Source organism: Equus asinus, chromosome 6, assembly GCF_041296235.1.
Source record: "Equus asinus isolate D_3611 breed Donkey chromosome 6, EquAss-T2T_v2, whole genome shotgun sequence".
Classification (NCBI taxonomy): domain Eukaryota; kingdom Metazoa; phylum Chordata; class Mammalia; order Perissodactyla; family Equidae; genus Equus; species Equus asinus.
Genome location: NC_091795.1, coordinates 90,492,204 through 90,508,910, shown reverse-complemented (window position 1 = coordinate 90,508,910; position 16,707 = coordinate 90,492,204). Strand labels below are relative to the sequence as shown.

Sequence of the window (16,707 nt, the reverse complement as noted above, 5' to 3'; positions counted from 1 at the left end):
GAATAAATATGTTGTTATTTAGAAACACAATGATAAATACCAGAAGTAGCTGAAAGGGTTGGAGGTTGCTGCCTTTGGGAGGAATGGAGCCAGGAACTGCATATATATACACTTATAATGCCTATAATGTAAGCAGAGCGGCACTAATAGCTTTTTATTTATTCGCAGTCTACTACTAGTAAAAGTAAAAATTTTTAATTAGAAAGTGTATATTCCCATTTGGTTCTGTCTTAGTGAGCTGTATACTGCTGTGCCTAGCCCGCCGCCAGAAATTTAGTATTGGTAGCCATATACCCAATAGATAGACTTCTAATGAATAAATACTTGATTTCATTCCAGAATCAGAGATATCCAGTATATAAACCCAGTTCTGCCACTGTATACACCTTGGCAAAATGGTGTTAATCCCTAGAAAAAAATGCCTATGACATGAGAACATTTATCTAGGAAGTTAGATGCTAAAATATACAGTAGAGATTAGGTTTGATGATTTAGGCAAATTTACTTCATAAGTGGTATTGTGCGGGAAGATTTGATTACATTTAATTAAGCAAAATAGGATATGTAAAGTGCCCAATACTTTGTCAGGCTCATAGCAGATGTGCAGAAAAATTTTACAGTAATTTTTAATAGGGCTACCAACCTAGGGCCTCAGTGAGTGACCCTAAAAGTCGCCACTGAGGGGACCTTGGCCAAAGCTGCTCCTTAGCTAAGTCACATTCCACATACAGATACTTCAAGGCCAACAGCTAATTTTCACTCCTTTGTGATATTTGAAAAGCAGATTAAATAGCATCTTCTCACATGCAACGTTATGCATCTAGAGAACAAACCAAGTTTTTGCAACCAGAGGTTATGAGGGTAATAGCCACAGGGAGCTGCAAAGACAGGCTGGTGTGTGATCTTTGGTATTTAAAAGAGTAATTAGCTGCCTTTGGGTTTTTCAGAGTCCGCTGGAATGATGGTTCTGCTCTTCATGAATGAGGGCGTCAACCCCAGCAAGGGTTCAAGAGGAAAATCTCTTTTGAAAGGGTGTCAGTCAGTTCAGCCTGCCATAACAAAATACCATAGACCAATTTTGTACAAATTGTACAAAATTACAATATTGTAAGTTGCTTAAACAATAGAAATTTATTATCCACAGTGTTGGAGGCTGAGAAGTCCAAGATCAAGGTACTGGCTCTTTTGGTTCCTGGTGAGAGCTCTCTTCCTGGCTTGCAGATGGTCACCTTGTCACTGCACCCTCACATGGCCTTTCCTCTGAGTGTGCATGGAGAGAGAGATCTCTGGTGTTCCTTCCTTGTCTTATAAGATAGCAGCCCTATCAGATTAGGGCCCCACCCTTGTGACATCATCTAACCTTTATCACCTCCTCATAGGCCCTATGCCCAAATACAGTCACATTTGGGCTTAAGGTTTCTAATAGGAATTTTGGGGTGACACATTCAGTCCTTGACAAAGGGCATCAGTAGTAACAGGCAGGTATTGATAACTTACATGTGTGCAGCACTTCACAGCTTACAAAATACTTTCATACTCTATTTTCATTTGAACCTCTCAGCAGAAAGTAAGCAGTAGAAGGATTATTACATCACATTTGCAGGTGAAAAATCTCAAGATTTTTTAAAAGATGCAATTAAACCAGCTACCTTTCAGGAACTTCTTAATTTAATACACATATAGGTTGGGTTCCTTCATATGAAAAGAAAAGCATCACATTAAATATCTGTGTGAAACTCACTTGGCCACTCTAGCAAAGGAGATTTGGAAAAGTTGAGTAATCCTTCTCTCTTTCTTTCTATCATTGACTCTCTTACTTTATTTTTTTTCTCTTCCCCCTCTGATGCTAACAAGACCCAATTTTCCATGCCACACTCCATAAATTAGACTCAGGAAGTCACGCCCCTCTGCAACATGTATCAGGCCACACGTGGCAACTGTGGCGCCCTAGAGCCAGGCAGGGTTGGTTGACAAACAGCCACTCAGAGCTTGGAGGTCTGGGAAAAGAAGCTGCCCCCACCCAGTACCACACTCACGGGGGCAGCAGAGCCTGCTCAAGACAGCTCCACACTTGAAACCAGGCTGGCCACCCTCGCAGACAGGAGATGAAGCCGTGGTCACTCCTGGCCAATTTCTGGAACGCGCACTGGCTCCTGCCCTGACCCAACCACCCAGGCCCTACATTGCATAGACCCTGACTCTCCTGTTCAGGGCCCAGCTCTTCCCTCTGTGGCTGACGGCTGGGCTGAGCCTCCCGGGCTTCCCTGAGGAAGGAAGCCCTTGCAAGTGCGCTCCTCGGAAGGCTGGTCTTGAAACTTATGCTGAAGAAGAAAAGGATGATCTATTAAGACGTCTGGGAGTCCTTGTCTGAGCAGAGTTAGATGCGTCCCCTAACTGCAGGCCTCTCAGAGCCCTTGGTATGCTGAGGCACAGATATGCTCTAAGAAAAGCCTTAGAGTGTGTGCTTTTCCTAGACTCATTGTTCTGGGAGTAGTACCTCTTCCAGCCTCAGGGCTGGTGTCACCAGGAACACAGTCTGGGAAACGCTCCCCTGGGGCCACAGAATGTGACTTGCCCCCTCCTCTCCTCTTCCCCAGAGGTCCCTCCCTTGGCCTGTCCCAGATTTGCCCCAGCTGACCCCATGCTCTCAAAAACACAGAGTGCCCCGAGCAGTGGCGTCGGTGGTGTCGGGAGCGAGTGGGCCAGGAGCAGCAAGGGTGGTGGAGGAGGAGCCCGGGGCTTGGTTACTTGGTGCAAACCTGGGAAATGAACCTGTTCTCGGAATGAAAACTCTATGAGCAGGCAAATCAAATCTGGAGAGGGGCGGAGCAAAATGGCAGGGTGAGCTGACCTGGGACTCTCTCCCCTCCAAAGTACAACAAAGGACTGGAAAAAAAACCCTGAATTTCAGCTAATGAAACTAATGCCAAGACTCAGAGACCTACAGTATCAAAAGACAGAGGATGGAGACCCTGCTGCCAGCCTCGGAGGAGCTCGAACGGGATAGGAGAGAACATCGCTCCTTCCCCTAGAGTCTGAGATCGCTGTGCGGGTCTGGGGAGGGGCCGCACAACCAGGGGATCGTCTAGGACGCCTGCTGCTGGTAGAGTGGAAACCCACTGATGGGGGAAAGCTTCCGTGCATGGGGACCCCATAAACCCAGGGCCTCGGGAGACCAGAGAACAGAACTGATCTGAATCCAGATTGGCATGCGAGAAAAACCACCCCTTCCTCCCAGCAAAGTGCCCTGGGCGCTGCCATCTTGCCCAAAGGTGGAGTGCTCAGCACGCATGGCTCTCGACCCCCATCTAGTGGCGACAGGCTGTAACTGCAACCAAATTCTACCAGCATGCGAAAAAACCGCTCCTCTACCATCCAGCAATTTATAAAAGCCCCAGACCAGAAGGAAAACAATGAAAACACAGAATTAAGTCCTGAGGACTTGGAAATAGGTAAACTAAGTGAAAATGAGTTCAGAGCAGCTATACTCAAAAAACTCAATGAGGTAGAGAGAAAGATAGAGAAACAAGCCAACGAGTTCTGGAGTTACTTCACAAAAGAGATTGAAATTATAAAGAAGAATCAAACAGAATTACTTGAGATGAAAAACACAATGGACCAGATAAAACAGAATATGGATTCCCTGAATGCCCGTGTAGACACCATAGAAGAGCAAATTAGCATAATCGAAGATAGACAGGCTGAATGGCTCCAGACAGAGGAAGAAAGAGAATTAAGGATTAAAAGGAATGAGGAAAGTATTAGAGAGATAGCAGATTCAATGAGGAGAAAGAATTTAAGGATCATAGGAATTCCCGAGAACGTGGAAAAGGAAAATGGAGCAGAAAGTGTGCTTAATGAAATTATAGAACACAACTCCCCAAATCTAGGGATTGAGAGAGAAATGTGTGTAGAGGAAGCTTTCAGATCTCCTAGATTTGTCAATGTAAAAAGACCTACTACAAGGCATATAGTAGTACAAATGGCAAAAATGAAAGACAAAGAAAGAATACTCAGGGCAACAAGACAGAAGAGAATAACCTACAAAGGAACTCCTATCAGACTTTCAGTGGATTTCTGTACAGAAACCTTACAAGCTAGGAGAGAATGGAATGACACATTCAAAACTTTAAAAGATAAAAATCTTCAGCCAAGAATACTCTATCCAGCAAGAATTTCCTTCGGATATGAGGGAGAAATTAAATCTTTTCCAGACAAGCAAAAGTTAAGGGAATTTGTAACCAAAAGTCCTCCACTACAAGAAATCCTCAAGAAGGCTCTCATACCTGAAAAAAGAAAAAAAGGAGAAGGGGGTCACAATCCACAGACTAGGGAGACCGATGGATAGAACCAGAACAGGATAGCAAATATTCAACTATAGCATTAGGATAAAGGTAAGGAATCTACCAAAGCAAAGACGATCTTATCACTCTAACTACAAACTCATAACACAAGTTGGAATAAGAAATGAAAATAATAATTTAGGAAGGGAAGAGTAAAGGGACTAAATCAGTCTAGGCCAAGTAAGTAAGAGACCACCAGAGAATAGACTATATTATACACGAGATTCCAAATACAAAGTTCAGGGTAGCCACTAAACTAAAAAACAGAACAGAGCCACAAAACATAAAAAAGGAAAAAAATCTAAGAAACCAAGCATAAGAAATTGTAGTATCAAATGGGTAGGATAAAGCACACAGGAAGAGAAAAGCAGGAAAGCCAGACAATGAGCAATAGATTGACAGCTTTAAGTCCACATGCATCAATAATCACTCTCAATGTAAACGGATTGAACTCTCCAATAAAAAGACATAGAGTGGCAAAATGGATTAAAGAACAAGATCCAATAATTTGTTGCCTCCAGGAAACACACCTCAGCCCCAAGGACAAACACAGGCTCAGAGTGAAGGGGTGGAGGACAATACTTCAAGCCAATAGCAAGGAAAAACAGCAGGTGTTGCAATTCTTATATCAGACAAACTGGATTTCAAAATAAGACAGGTAAGGAGAGATACACAGGGAAAATATATAATGATCAGAGGGACACTTCATCAAGAAGAAATAATGCTTATAAATATCTATGCACCCAACATAGGAGCACCAAGGTTCATAAAGCAACTACTAACAGACCTAAAGGAAGATGTTAAAAACAACACAATAATAGTAGGGGAGCTCAACACCCCACTCACATCAATGGACAGATCATCCAGACAGAAAATCAACAAAGAAATAGTAGAGCTAAACGAAAAACTAAAACAATTGCACTTAATAGACATATATAGATCACTTCATCCTAAAAAAAGCAGAATACACATTCTTCTCAAGTGCACATGGAACATTCTCAAGGATAGACCATATGTTGGGAAACAAGGCAAGCCTCTACAAATTTAAAAAAATTGAAATAATAACAAGCATCTTCTCTGATCATAATGCTATAAGGCTAGAAATTAATTACAAGAAAAAAGCTGAGAAAGGCACAAAGATGTGGAGACTAAACAATACACTACTGAACAAGCAATGGATCATTGAAGAAATTAAAGAAGAAATCAAAAAATACCTGGAAACAAATGAAAATGCCATACCAACTCATATGGGATACAGCAAAAGCTGTATTAAGAGGAAAATTCAGGGCAATACAGGCACATCTTAACAAACAAGAAAAATCCCAAATAAGCAATCTTAAACTACACCTAACTGAACTAGAGAAAGAAGAACAAATAAAGCCCAAAGTCAGCAGAAGGAGAGAGATAATAAAAATCCGAGCAGAAATAAATACTATTGAAACGAAAAAGGTGGTAGAAAGGATCAATGAAACAAAGAACTGGTTCTTTGAGAAGATAAATAAAATTGACAAACCCCTAGCCAGACTTACACAGAAAAAACGAGAGAAAGCCCAAATAAACAAAATCAGAAATGAAAGAGAAGAAATAACAACAGACTCTGCAGAAATACAACGGATTATAAGAGAATACTACGAAAAACTCTATGCTAACAGAATGGATAAGCTAGAGGAAATGGATAAATTCTTGGACTCCTACAATCTCCCAAAGGTCACTCAAGAAGAAGCAGACAATTTGATCAGACCAATCACAAGGAAAGAGATTGACACAGCAATCACAAACATCCCAAAGAATAAAACCCCAGGACCAGGCGGCTTCCCTGGGGAATTCTACCAAACTTTCAGAGAGGATTTAATACCTATCCTTTTCAAGCTATTCCAAAAAATTAGGGAGGATGGAACACTTCCTAACACATTCTATGAGGCCAACATCACGCCGATACCAAAGCCTGACAAGGACACCATGAAAAAAGAGAACTACAGGGCAATATCACTGATGAACATAGATGCAAAAATTCTAAAAATTTGGGCCACCAGAATTCAGCAATTCACCAAAAGGATCCTACATCATGATCAGGTGGGATTCATACCAGGGACACAGGGATGGTTCAACATCCACAAATCAATCAACGTGATACACCACATCAACAAACTGAGGAATAAAAACCACATGATCATCTCAATAGATGCAGAGAAAGCATTTGACAAGATCCAACAGCCATTTATGATAAAAACTTTGAACAAAATGGGCATAGAAGGGAACTACCTCAACATAATAAAGGCCATATACGACAAACCCACAGCCAACATCATACTCAATAGGCAAAAACTGAGCGCCATCCCCCTGAAAACAGGAACGAGTCAAGGATGCCCTCTATCACCACTCTTATTTAACATAGTACTGGAGGTCCTGGCCAGAGCAATCAGGCAAGAAAAAGGAATAAAAGGAATCCAAATAGGGAGGGAAGAAGTGAAACTCTCGCTGTTTGCACATGACATGATCTTATATATAGAAAACCCCAAAGAATCCATTGGAAAACTCTTAGAAGTAATCAACAACTACAGCAAAGTTGCAGGGCATAAAATCAATTTGCATAAATCAGTAGCATTTCTATATTCTAATAACGAGCTAACAGAAAAAGAACTCAAGAACACAATACCATTCACAATCACAACAACAACAACAAAATGCCTCGGGGTAAATTTAACTAAGGAAGTGAAGGACCTATATAATGAAAATTACAAGGCCTTTCTGAGAGAATTGGATGACAACATAAGGAGATGGAAAGACATTCCATGTACATGGATTGCAAGAATAAACATAGTTAAAATGTCTGTTCTACCTAAAGCAATCTACAGATTCAACGCTATCCCAATCACAATCCCAATGACATTCTTTACAGAATTAGAACAAAGAATCCTAAAATTCATATGGGGCAACAAAAGACTACGAATTGCTAACGCAATCCTGAGAAAAAAGAACAAAACGGGAGGCATCACAATCCTTGACTTCAAAACATACTACAAAGCTACAGTAATCAAAACAGCATGGTACTGGTACAAAAACGGGTGCACAGATCAATGGAACAGAATTGAAAGCCCAGAAATAAAACCACACATCTATGGACAGCTTATCTTTGACAAAGGAGCTGAGGGCATACAATGGAGAAAAGAAAGCCTTTTCAACAAACGATGCTGGGAAAACTGGAAAGCCATATGTAAAAGAATGAAAATTGACCATTCTTTTTCACCATTCACCAAAATAAACTCAAAATGGATTAAAGACCTAAAGGTGAGACCTGAAACCATAAGCCTTCTAGAAGAAAACGTAGGCAGTACACTCTTTGACGTCAGTATTAAAAGGATCTTTTCGGACACCATGTCTTCTCAGAGAAGGGAAACAATAGAAAGAATAAACAAGTGGGACTTCAGCAGAGTAAAGAGCTTCTTCAAGGCAAATGAAAACAGGATTGAAACAAAAAAACAACCCACTAACTGGGAAAAAATATTTGCAAGTCATATATCTGACAAAGGCTTAATATCCATAATATATAAACAACTCTCACAACTCAACAACAAAAAATCAAACAACCTGATCAAAAAATGGGCTGGGGACATGAACAGACATTTCTCCAAAGAAGACGTACGGATGGCCAATAGGCACATGAAACGAGGCTCATCATCGTTGATCATCAGGGAAATGCAAATCAAGACTACACTAAGATATCACCTTACACCCATTAGAATGACAAAAGTATCTAAATCTAATAGCAACAAATGTTGGAGAGGTTGTGGAGAGAATGGAACCGTCATACACTGCTGGTGGGAATGCAAGCTGGTGCAGCCACTATGGAAAACAGTATGGAGATTCCTCAAAAAATTAAAAATAGAACTACCATACGATCCAGCCATTCCACTACTGGGTATCTATCCAAAGAGCTTGAAGTCAGCAATTCCAAAAGTCCTATGCACCCCAATGTTCATTGCAGCATTATTTACAATAGCCAAGACATGGAAGCAACCTAAGTGCCCATCAACAGATGAATGGATAAAGAAGTTGTGGTATATATATACAATGGAATACTACTCAGCTGCAAAACAGAACAAAATCATTCCATTTGCAACAACATGGATGGACCTTGAGGGAACTATGTTAAGTGAAATAAGCCAGTTAGAGAAGGATAATCTCTGTATGACTCCACTCATATGAGGAATTTAAACATGTAGACAAAGAGAACAGATTAGTGGCTACCAGGGGGAAGGTGGGGTGGGGAGTGGGCACAAAGGGTGAAGTGGTGCACCTACAATACGAATGACAAACATTAATGTACAACTGAAATCACACAAGATTGTAACCTATCATTAACTCAGTAAAAAGAAAAAAAAACACAGAGTGCCCCGGCACACAGGCCTTTCCCTTGCGGGGCTTCAATATTGTGCTCTGCACCCAGAAAGCCCTTCCAGAAACTGGGCCGGGCTGTACTGGGGGAATGGCATGACGCAGAGCTCTGCCAGCAGACTCTCTCCTGGATTAATCAGGAACAGGCTTTATTAACAGGGAAAAGAGGCAATTTGTTATTGACTCGCCCTTGTCATTCACTGCTCTCGCTCTCAGAAAGCCTATCTCCACACCGTCAGCAGAGCAGTGGGGGCCTTCCAGGGCCTGGGCGGAGGCAGAGAACATTGATCACCTCGTCTTGCGTTACCGCTGCATCCCGGGCCTGTGACAGTCATTAATCAGGAATTTCAGTGGCAGCTGGGGCGAGCACGAGTTTATCAATGAAGTTCACTGTGGAAACTCTTGAGAGGTTTCCGTGTAGGTTAGACACAGGCATGCAGGTTTATTCTTAACCATTGTTAATGGACATGGAGAGGCAGTGGCTGGTCTCCAAAGATGCCCCGTGAGCCACCACTCCCCATACGCACTCCTTGTTCAGCACCCTCCCTCCGCACTGTATCTGGGCTGGCCCTGTGACTCCATTTAACCAATAGAAGCTCTGCCAGTTCCAGGCCTAAGTCTCAGGAAGACCTGTCGGCTCTGCTCTTGTGCTCTGGGGAGGCCTGAGCCGCCATGTGCCAAGTCTGGCTGCCCTGCTGGAGGGACTACATGGAGAGACCCCACAGAGTGGCCACGGAGACTACAGAGAGACACAGCGTCCCAGCCGAGCCCAGCCTTCCCGCCTTCCCAGCCAGGTGCCGGACAAGCAAAGAAGCTGTCTGGGTTGTTCCAGTCCCGGCAGACATGGCATGGGACAGAGATGAGCCATCCTCACCCTGCCCTGTCCGAGTTCCTGACCCACAGGACCCTGAGAAAGAATAAACACGGCTGCTTTCAGCCACTGCATTCCGGGGTAGTTTGCTAAGCAGCAGTAAACAACTAAAACAGAGAGGAAGTGGGAGTACACATGGTTTGGAGTCAGGGTTCCCGAAAAACAGAGAGACAGGGCATGAGGTATGCTAGCTGCAGGGCTCAGAGAGGGGAGGCACGACGAAGAACCCACAGCAGACTCAGAAAGTAACTCTCATCACAGAGGGGCTTCAGACTCAGCAGAGAGAAGTCCTCTGTGCTCCTGGCCCAGCCCGGGGGCAGGAGCAGGAAGAGGACGGAGGGACAGGGTCTCAGCTTCCGTGGGCCGAGGTGTGGCCAAGCATGGGGAGTAGCTGAAGGAGTCGGGATCGCCTGGCACGGAATCCCTGCCACTCATAAAAACGCTCACAGTGTACCTCCATACACAGTGTCTCTGGGTACAAAGCTCGTTCACACATGTGCTGCCACAGTCGATCTCACCCCAGTCCTGCGTGGTAGGCAACGCCATCACCCCATTTTATGGCTTGAGAAATAGAGGCTCAGATAGCTACTCACCCTGGGTGCTGTACAGAGATCTGGTCAGGAGATCTGGGCTGGAGTCCTGGCTGTGGGACGTGCGGCGTGACCTCCATCATCCCTGGGAAGTGGAGATGAGGCCACTATTCATGACTTCTTCCCCTGGATGTGGGTGTGAAGGTGCTTCTACTGCGGGGGACAGATGGTAAATGCAACCTTCTCTTCCTTTAAAATACCCAACATGGGCAGTGTGGGTGGGACTCCCGGCCCGGCCCGGACCCACTAATGAACCTTGGACCAGTTATCTCACCTCTCTGGGCCTCTGTTTCCTCCTCAATCAATGGGGATAAAAATAGCATTTACCTCATACGGTGGTTTCAAGGATTAATTCAGTTAGTGCTTGTAAAATACGTGGAACAGTGCCTGGGCAGAGTAAATATTCAGTATTTGTTAAAGAGGTAACAACTGAGAGCTTCCTGAGCCATGCTGGCTCCCACCTGCCTCCAGGTGTGTCATCTTTTTGCAGGACCCCAGCCCTCGCTCCTCCCCCAGCTTTGGAGCATTTGCTCTTTATCAGGGGGAGGCAGGTGCGCCCAGGCAGTGTGAGGGGGGCGTGGCGTCCAGTGAAGTTTCTCTAAAACTATCCTTCCTCTGGGAGTCCCCTGGGGTCCAGGCTCAACCTGCACGGTGTGTGGGGTGCCCTAAACCCAGGGAAAGGGCTCAAGGTTAAAAGGAACTGCAAGCAGGGGGAACCCTGCTCCATGAGGCTCATCCCTGTCCTGCTTGTTTAGGCTGAAGGTAAACTGGAAGGTTCCATCAGCCATTGGGAGCACGTGTACAAGTGGGCCCGAAGGCCCTTCTTGCGAATGAGGTTTGAGAGACCAGGACAAGCCTCCAGCCCTGCTTCCTGTGGAAGGTGGGGTAGCTAAAATGTAGTTTCATTACAAAAATAATGTTATACACTAGGTTGAGTTCTCTAAAGTCTCAGACAGCCATAAGAATATGATGAGCGTGAGATAACTAATGTGTTAAGCACTAAATGTGAGCAGCTCTAAGTATGTCATGTGTTTTTCCTCCTTTCTTCTCCACAATCATCCTATGGGATGGAGACTCTTATTATCCATGCTTTACAGACGAGGAGCTTGGAACTCAGGGTAAATAACCTGCCCAAGGTCTTGAAGCTGGTATCAGAGCTGTTACTGAAATCCACGTTAAAGTTGGTGGTGCTCTTACCCACCATGTTACATTATTGGCAATGAAAATAATACTAATATCAATAGCAAAACCCACTGGGTTTTTAGGAATCCATTTCCATACGGTTTGGCAGAGCTGCTGCTGGTCACTTTGAATAGACGTGCATTTGGTGTGGTAAGGGCTGGGACACAGGAAACAAAGAGACCTTGGTCAGAAATGCAGGCTGCCCCGCAGAGGCTCTGCAGAAGCCTTAATAGCCGCAGGACTGAGTACCTGCTGGGCCACTGGTGTTTCATCCCCTTACACCTCTCATCCACACACATCTGCCACTAGAAATCGCTGTCCCTTTTATGGATGAGGAAACTCACAAAAAGGTCACCAGCCAGAAAGTGGTAGAGCTGGGACAGGAACACAGGCCATCTGTGACTCCCAAGCCCATGGTAGTCTCTGGCTCTACCAGTTACCCATGGAGAGGGGTCGGGGGGCACAACTGTTTCTAGAGGTCTGATGACCAAAAATACTTAAAACCAAATGCGGGCCCTCAAGGAGGGAGGCATGAGAGGGCAGGCTGTCAGCCAACCCCTCCAGCCTGTGCCTCTTACATTCACAAGAGGGAGGGAGATCAAGGCGCTCAGCAGAGGTTAACAGTAACACAGTCCCTCTTTCATTTTAATTACTGAGTGCCTGTTCCGTGCCAGCGTGATGGGTGGTAAACAATTTTTATCACATTTAATCCCCACCACACACCTACAGTGTGGATATTTTTCTCCCCATTTTACAGCCAGAGAGATTGATGTTTAGAGAGAGAAGAAACGTGCCCCTGCCTGTCCCATGCAAAACCGTGCTCTCTCCTCTCCAGGTGCGTCAGAGGGCTAAGAAAGGACGGGGGGACTCTCAAACCACTCTCTGAAGTAGAAGGCTGCTTTATTCTTATCTTTCAGGGAAGTAAAGCGAGGCTCAGTGAGGTTTATGGCTCCTTGAAAGTCCCCAGATGGGAAGTGGAAGATTTAGGATTTGGACCCGAAATGTGTCCTTTGCATTACATTCTTTGAGGGCAGGGACCCTGGTTTATTCTCCTTTGGCATTCCACCTGTCAACGTGCCGTACATGGATGAAGGATGAATCTCAGGAAAGAGAAGAAAGGAGGGGGACCTGGGCAGGAATGTGGACAACCACATGAATAAAATGTGTGGGCGAGTGACACCAGCGGCCCCTCAGCTTCCTTTCTATCCACGCATGGGGGGCCTTGTTTCCACACTTGGCATTTCTGGGACTGAGCCTTTCGGTCTGCATATGACCTGTCCCCCAACAGGATGCCATCTGTCACTCTCCAATGGCCTATTCACTGCTTTTCTCAAACTCTTTTATTCTTTCTTGGCTTTGAGAACATCTATGTTTCACTCAGCCAGTAATTTTGCTCAATATCTAATTCATCTTCAGTCTTGAAAGAAAGCCAAATGGGAACGAAACACACTTATTTGTCAATTTCCAGCCAGTCCATATGTCTACCGGTGTGAGAGTTGGGTTTTCCTCATGGGCAATCTTCATTTTTAGTGGAATTGCATTCTGGGACAGTGGCCTGGTTTGACATCCTAAAGAACAAGCATAAAAGACCTTTTATCTCTCAGTGCATTTTAGCCAAAATGTTTAAATCCTTTCTGTAGCTAGAGTCCGAGAGTCTGCGACTCACCGTAGTTGCCATGACCAAGAACGATCAGGTCTGTGCTCAGGCGATGGGGATGGGAAATGCCCGGCGACGCCGTCCGGTCAGCCACAGTTCTGCCGTGGGGCCGATGCCCCTCCTCACCGCTGGCAAAGGTGAAAACAGCGGGGGTCATGTCCGGGGTGTGCTTCAAACTCTAAGACAGATGTTTGTAACAGGGATTAGAGGATAGAATTCAGGCATTTAAAGAGTATGAATGGGAAAAAAAGTTACATCTTCATTTTCATTTGTCTCTAACTGAAAGTTAGCATTTCTTTCAATTATGAAAGTAAGCCATGAACCAGAGTAGTATAAATGGTACTGCAACTTTATTACCAATAGACGCGCAGATATTTTTATAGCATATAACAGTTGTTGCAGACTTATCAAAATATTCTTATGCCCATTGCTACTTCAAACTTATGGAAGTTATCATGTCTTTACCAGATTGTGTTATTAAATTTGTTAATAGAAAGCCCGTATAGTACTAGATCACAAACTAAAGGTTTAAAAGTTTTTTATATATCAATATAATAAAACATTATTTAATTATGTTTTACTTCTTGTAATCCTACGTGTTTTACTTTGTGCATTAAGAAACATGACTTTGAGAGGCGGTCCATGGGCTCCATCAGACCACTAAAGGGGCCTATGGCATAACAGTGGTTCAGATCTTCTGCTCTAAGGGCAGACTGGGCTCTTATGTCCGCTTCCCACCAGGAGGTGGAGAAAGAAAAAGGAGGAGGAGGACCAGGAATGTTACCAAAGGAACCAAGAGGACCAAGAAACAAAGACAAAAACCAGAGCTTTCCAAAACCATTCCAAGAACAGCAAATAAGACTGAGCGAGTAAAGAGAGATTTAAAATAAAGAATCTGAAAACAAATCTTAAACCCTCTATTCTCAAATATCTGCTGCATGGTAAACACTGAAGTGCTTGGAGAACGGCCTCCCACCAAATATCCAGAGTTGGCCTGCTTCTGGCCCAGAGACTCTAAGCAGAACAGCCTCAGCCTGAACCTGCCAGGGCCAAGGCCAGAAGGAGGAAAGTCCTGGGTTTTTCTTTGGATCCTACTGTGGAATGACAGGACCCAAATGCCCTCTCTCTGGCCAAAAGCAGGAGAGGGTGTAATGGGGGTGATGACACTCTGGATGCTGAGCTCCGGTTCTGCACTTTACAGCAGACATGGAGTCCCCCACTGACGGAGTCCCCTGGGAACAGCCCAGAGCTGATGCCCCTCAGGCAGCCTGGGGCACAGCAAGCTGTAGTCCTGGCCCTGGGGTCTCTGAGTCATTGTGGCTGTTGGACCAGTCTCAGTCCTTCTCAGTTTTCCCTTTGGTTATTATGGTATAGATCAGACACAGACCTTTCTCATGGCCCTTCCAACACTGATTTAGCTGAGGGGGCCACTGGGGCCAACACCCCTGTTGTTGGCTTTCTAGCACCTTCTCCACCCCTTTCACTAAGGGAAGGAGCAAGGGTGGGACCTTGTCAGAGATTAGGCTCCCCCAGAAGCAGACCTTGAGACCAGGTAAAGGTAGAGGAGTGGGGAGGACTGTAGAGAGGGGGCGGTGGCCAAATAGGACGGTGCTATCAAGCCAGCCCCCTCTGGGGCGAGTGGAGCTTCATCCCTCTGGGGGAGCTCGGGAGCCCATGAAGATATACAGCTCCAGAGTTATCCCACCCAAGGAGCTTGGGAGCTGGGGCATTGAGACACCAGCTTCCCTTAGAACATGGCTGAGAGACGACAAAGGATGGTGGTGATGATTAACTCTCTGGCAACAGAAAGAGAATCCACCAGCCTAGAAATGCAGGTGCTGCATTTGGAAGTCAGCCGGTAGGTACTGAAGAGGGACGAGTGAAAGCACATGGCAGGGCACCAGCAACACTCTGTGGAGCTAAGATTTATTGCGTTCTTATGAGACGCCACATACTCTGCTGAACTCTACAGACTTATTTCTTTTTGTCATTACACTGTCCCTCCAGGACTCAGACTTCTAGCTCCCCTTTACAGAGGAGGAAAGAGAGGCTCACTCCTCTGTGTCCAGGGTCAAACCACAGTAAAATGTAACCCTGAGAAATGATCACAGGCTTGTCTGGCTAGAACACGGCTCCTTGATTTTTCCACTACATCATACTCCTTCTGCAGTCTCAGAAGGCCCAGCTACAAGGCCGGCTTCACAGGCGTGTGACCCGTGCGCCCACACAGGGCTCTGCGCTCAGAGGGGCCCAGCGCTTTGCGTAATGCTCTGCAATTTCGCCATCTTAAAACTCACCAACTTTTGAACAAGGGGCCCTGCATTTTCATTTTACATCGGACTATAAATTATATAGCAGGCCCTGACTCAGAGCCTTGCCCACCCGAATTCTAATTTCCCTAAGAAACGCATCTCAAATTCTTAGCCACTTAAAATCTGACCGACTCTACAAAATTAATTGAAAAATCCCCGCCACTTGATTAATAATTTTCCTCCCCAAAGTTACACTGAAAATTAACAGGTGATAATGGTTTAACAGCACACTCCCAGCAACAAAGACGGGCCAAATTATTTCTCAACGGCCCTGGCTGTTACTTTAATCTTCTCACTTCTTCCCTGTGTCGTAGCACAGCAGTTAATGACCTGCAATAAATCCAAGAGGCTGTGACTTGAAAGCTACTGAGGCCCAGCTAGGAAACAGATCTATATTTTCTTTGAGAGGTGGTATCTAGGTTACCCAGGCCCAGCAAGGATTCCTAGATATTAAGGCTGTTCTTCTTTGAAGAACCACGTCGACATCTCTACTGTCTCACCCAGGGACTTGTATTTTCTCTTTTAATCACCCACACCTACCCTTTTATCTAACCTTTGCAGACGGCTTGCTCTTCACAGTGCGATGGCTGGATCATCAGACAAAGGAGATCATAAATGTGGTGTTGAAGGGGAAGTGCCTCAAAGTCTGAAGGTTCAGTCTCCTAAGACGGTGTTCAAGTCACATGCTGGGGCTGCAGCAATCACCCGTGGCTCCTGGACACCCCCCCACACACACACCAGTGTGCACAGGAGCAACATTCGGTGATTCCAGAAGGATTTTCTGAGGCCGCTGAGGCTTCATATATACTTTCACAATTGCCATTCTCCGTTCAGCTAAACCCTCTCTTCTTACAGACAGATCTATGTGATACGAGCTAAGCCTGAATTACTCTCCAGTCAGCCTGGGAAGGTGAGCACACAAGCTCTTTTTTCTCTCCAGCAGCATCCCTGGGGACACCTAAGGGAATTCCTAAGGGAGTGCGGGTCCACGACCCCTTATCCTCAGTTCCAATATGAACAAAAGCTCAGAAAACTGAGTTTTTCCCCAACTTAGTTGGTCAAAACCTGACCTGAACTTAATTGAAGCTAAATATTGTCTTTAATTATCCCTTTCAATATGAATCTTCCCACTTTTGCAGCAGAAATATTTTTTTATTGGCACCTGAGCTAACATGTGTTGCCAATCCTCTTTTTGTTTTTTTTTCCTTCTTCTCCCCAAAACCCCCCAGTATATAGTTGTATATTCTAGTTGTAGGTCCTTCTAGTTTTGCTATGTGGGATGCCCAACCTCAGCATGGCTTGATGAGCAGTGCTAGGTCCACACCCAGGATCCTAACCGGTGAAACCCCGGGCCACT

At 44.9% G+C, this 16,707-nt stretch overlaps 1 long non-coding RNA gene across 1 annotated transcript in view; it reads right to left on the bottom strand.

Annotated features, from left to right (window-relative positions):
• The window catches only part of LOC123286279 (uncharacterized), a 67,251-nt gene extending 56,878 nt beyond the window's left edge, over positions 1–10,373 (bottom strand). The window contains exon 1 of the long non-coding RNA XR_011504309.1: positions 10,203–10,373. This is a non-coding gene — a long non-coding RNA (uncharacterized lncRNA). The remainder of the gene's footprint in view (positions 1–10,202) is intronic.
• Between the last annotated feature and the right edge of the window lie 6,334 nt (positions 10,374–16,707).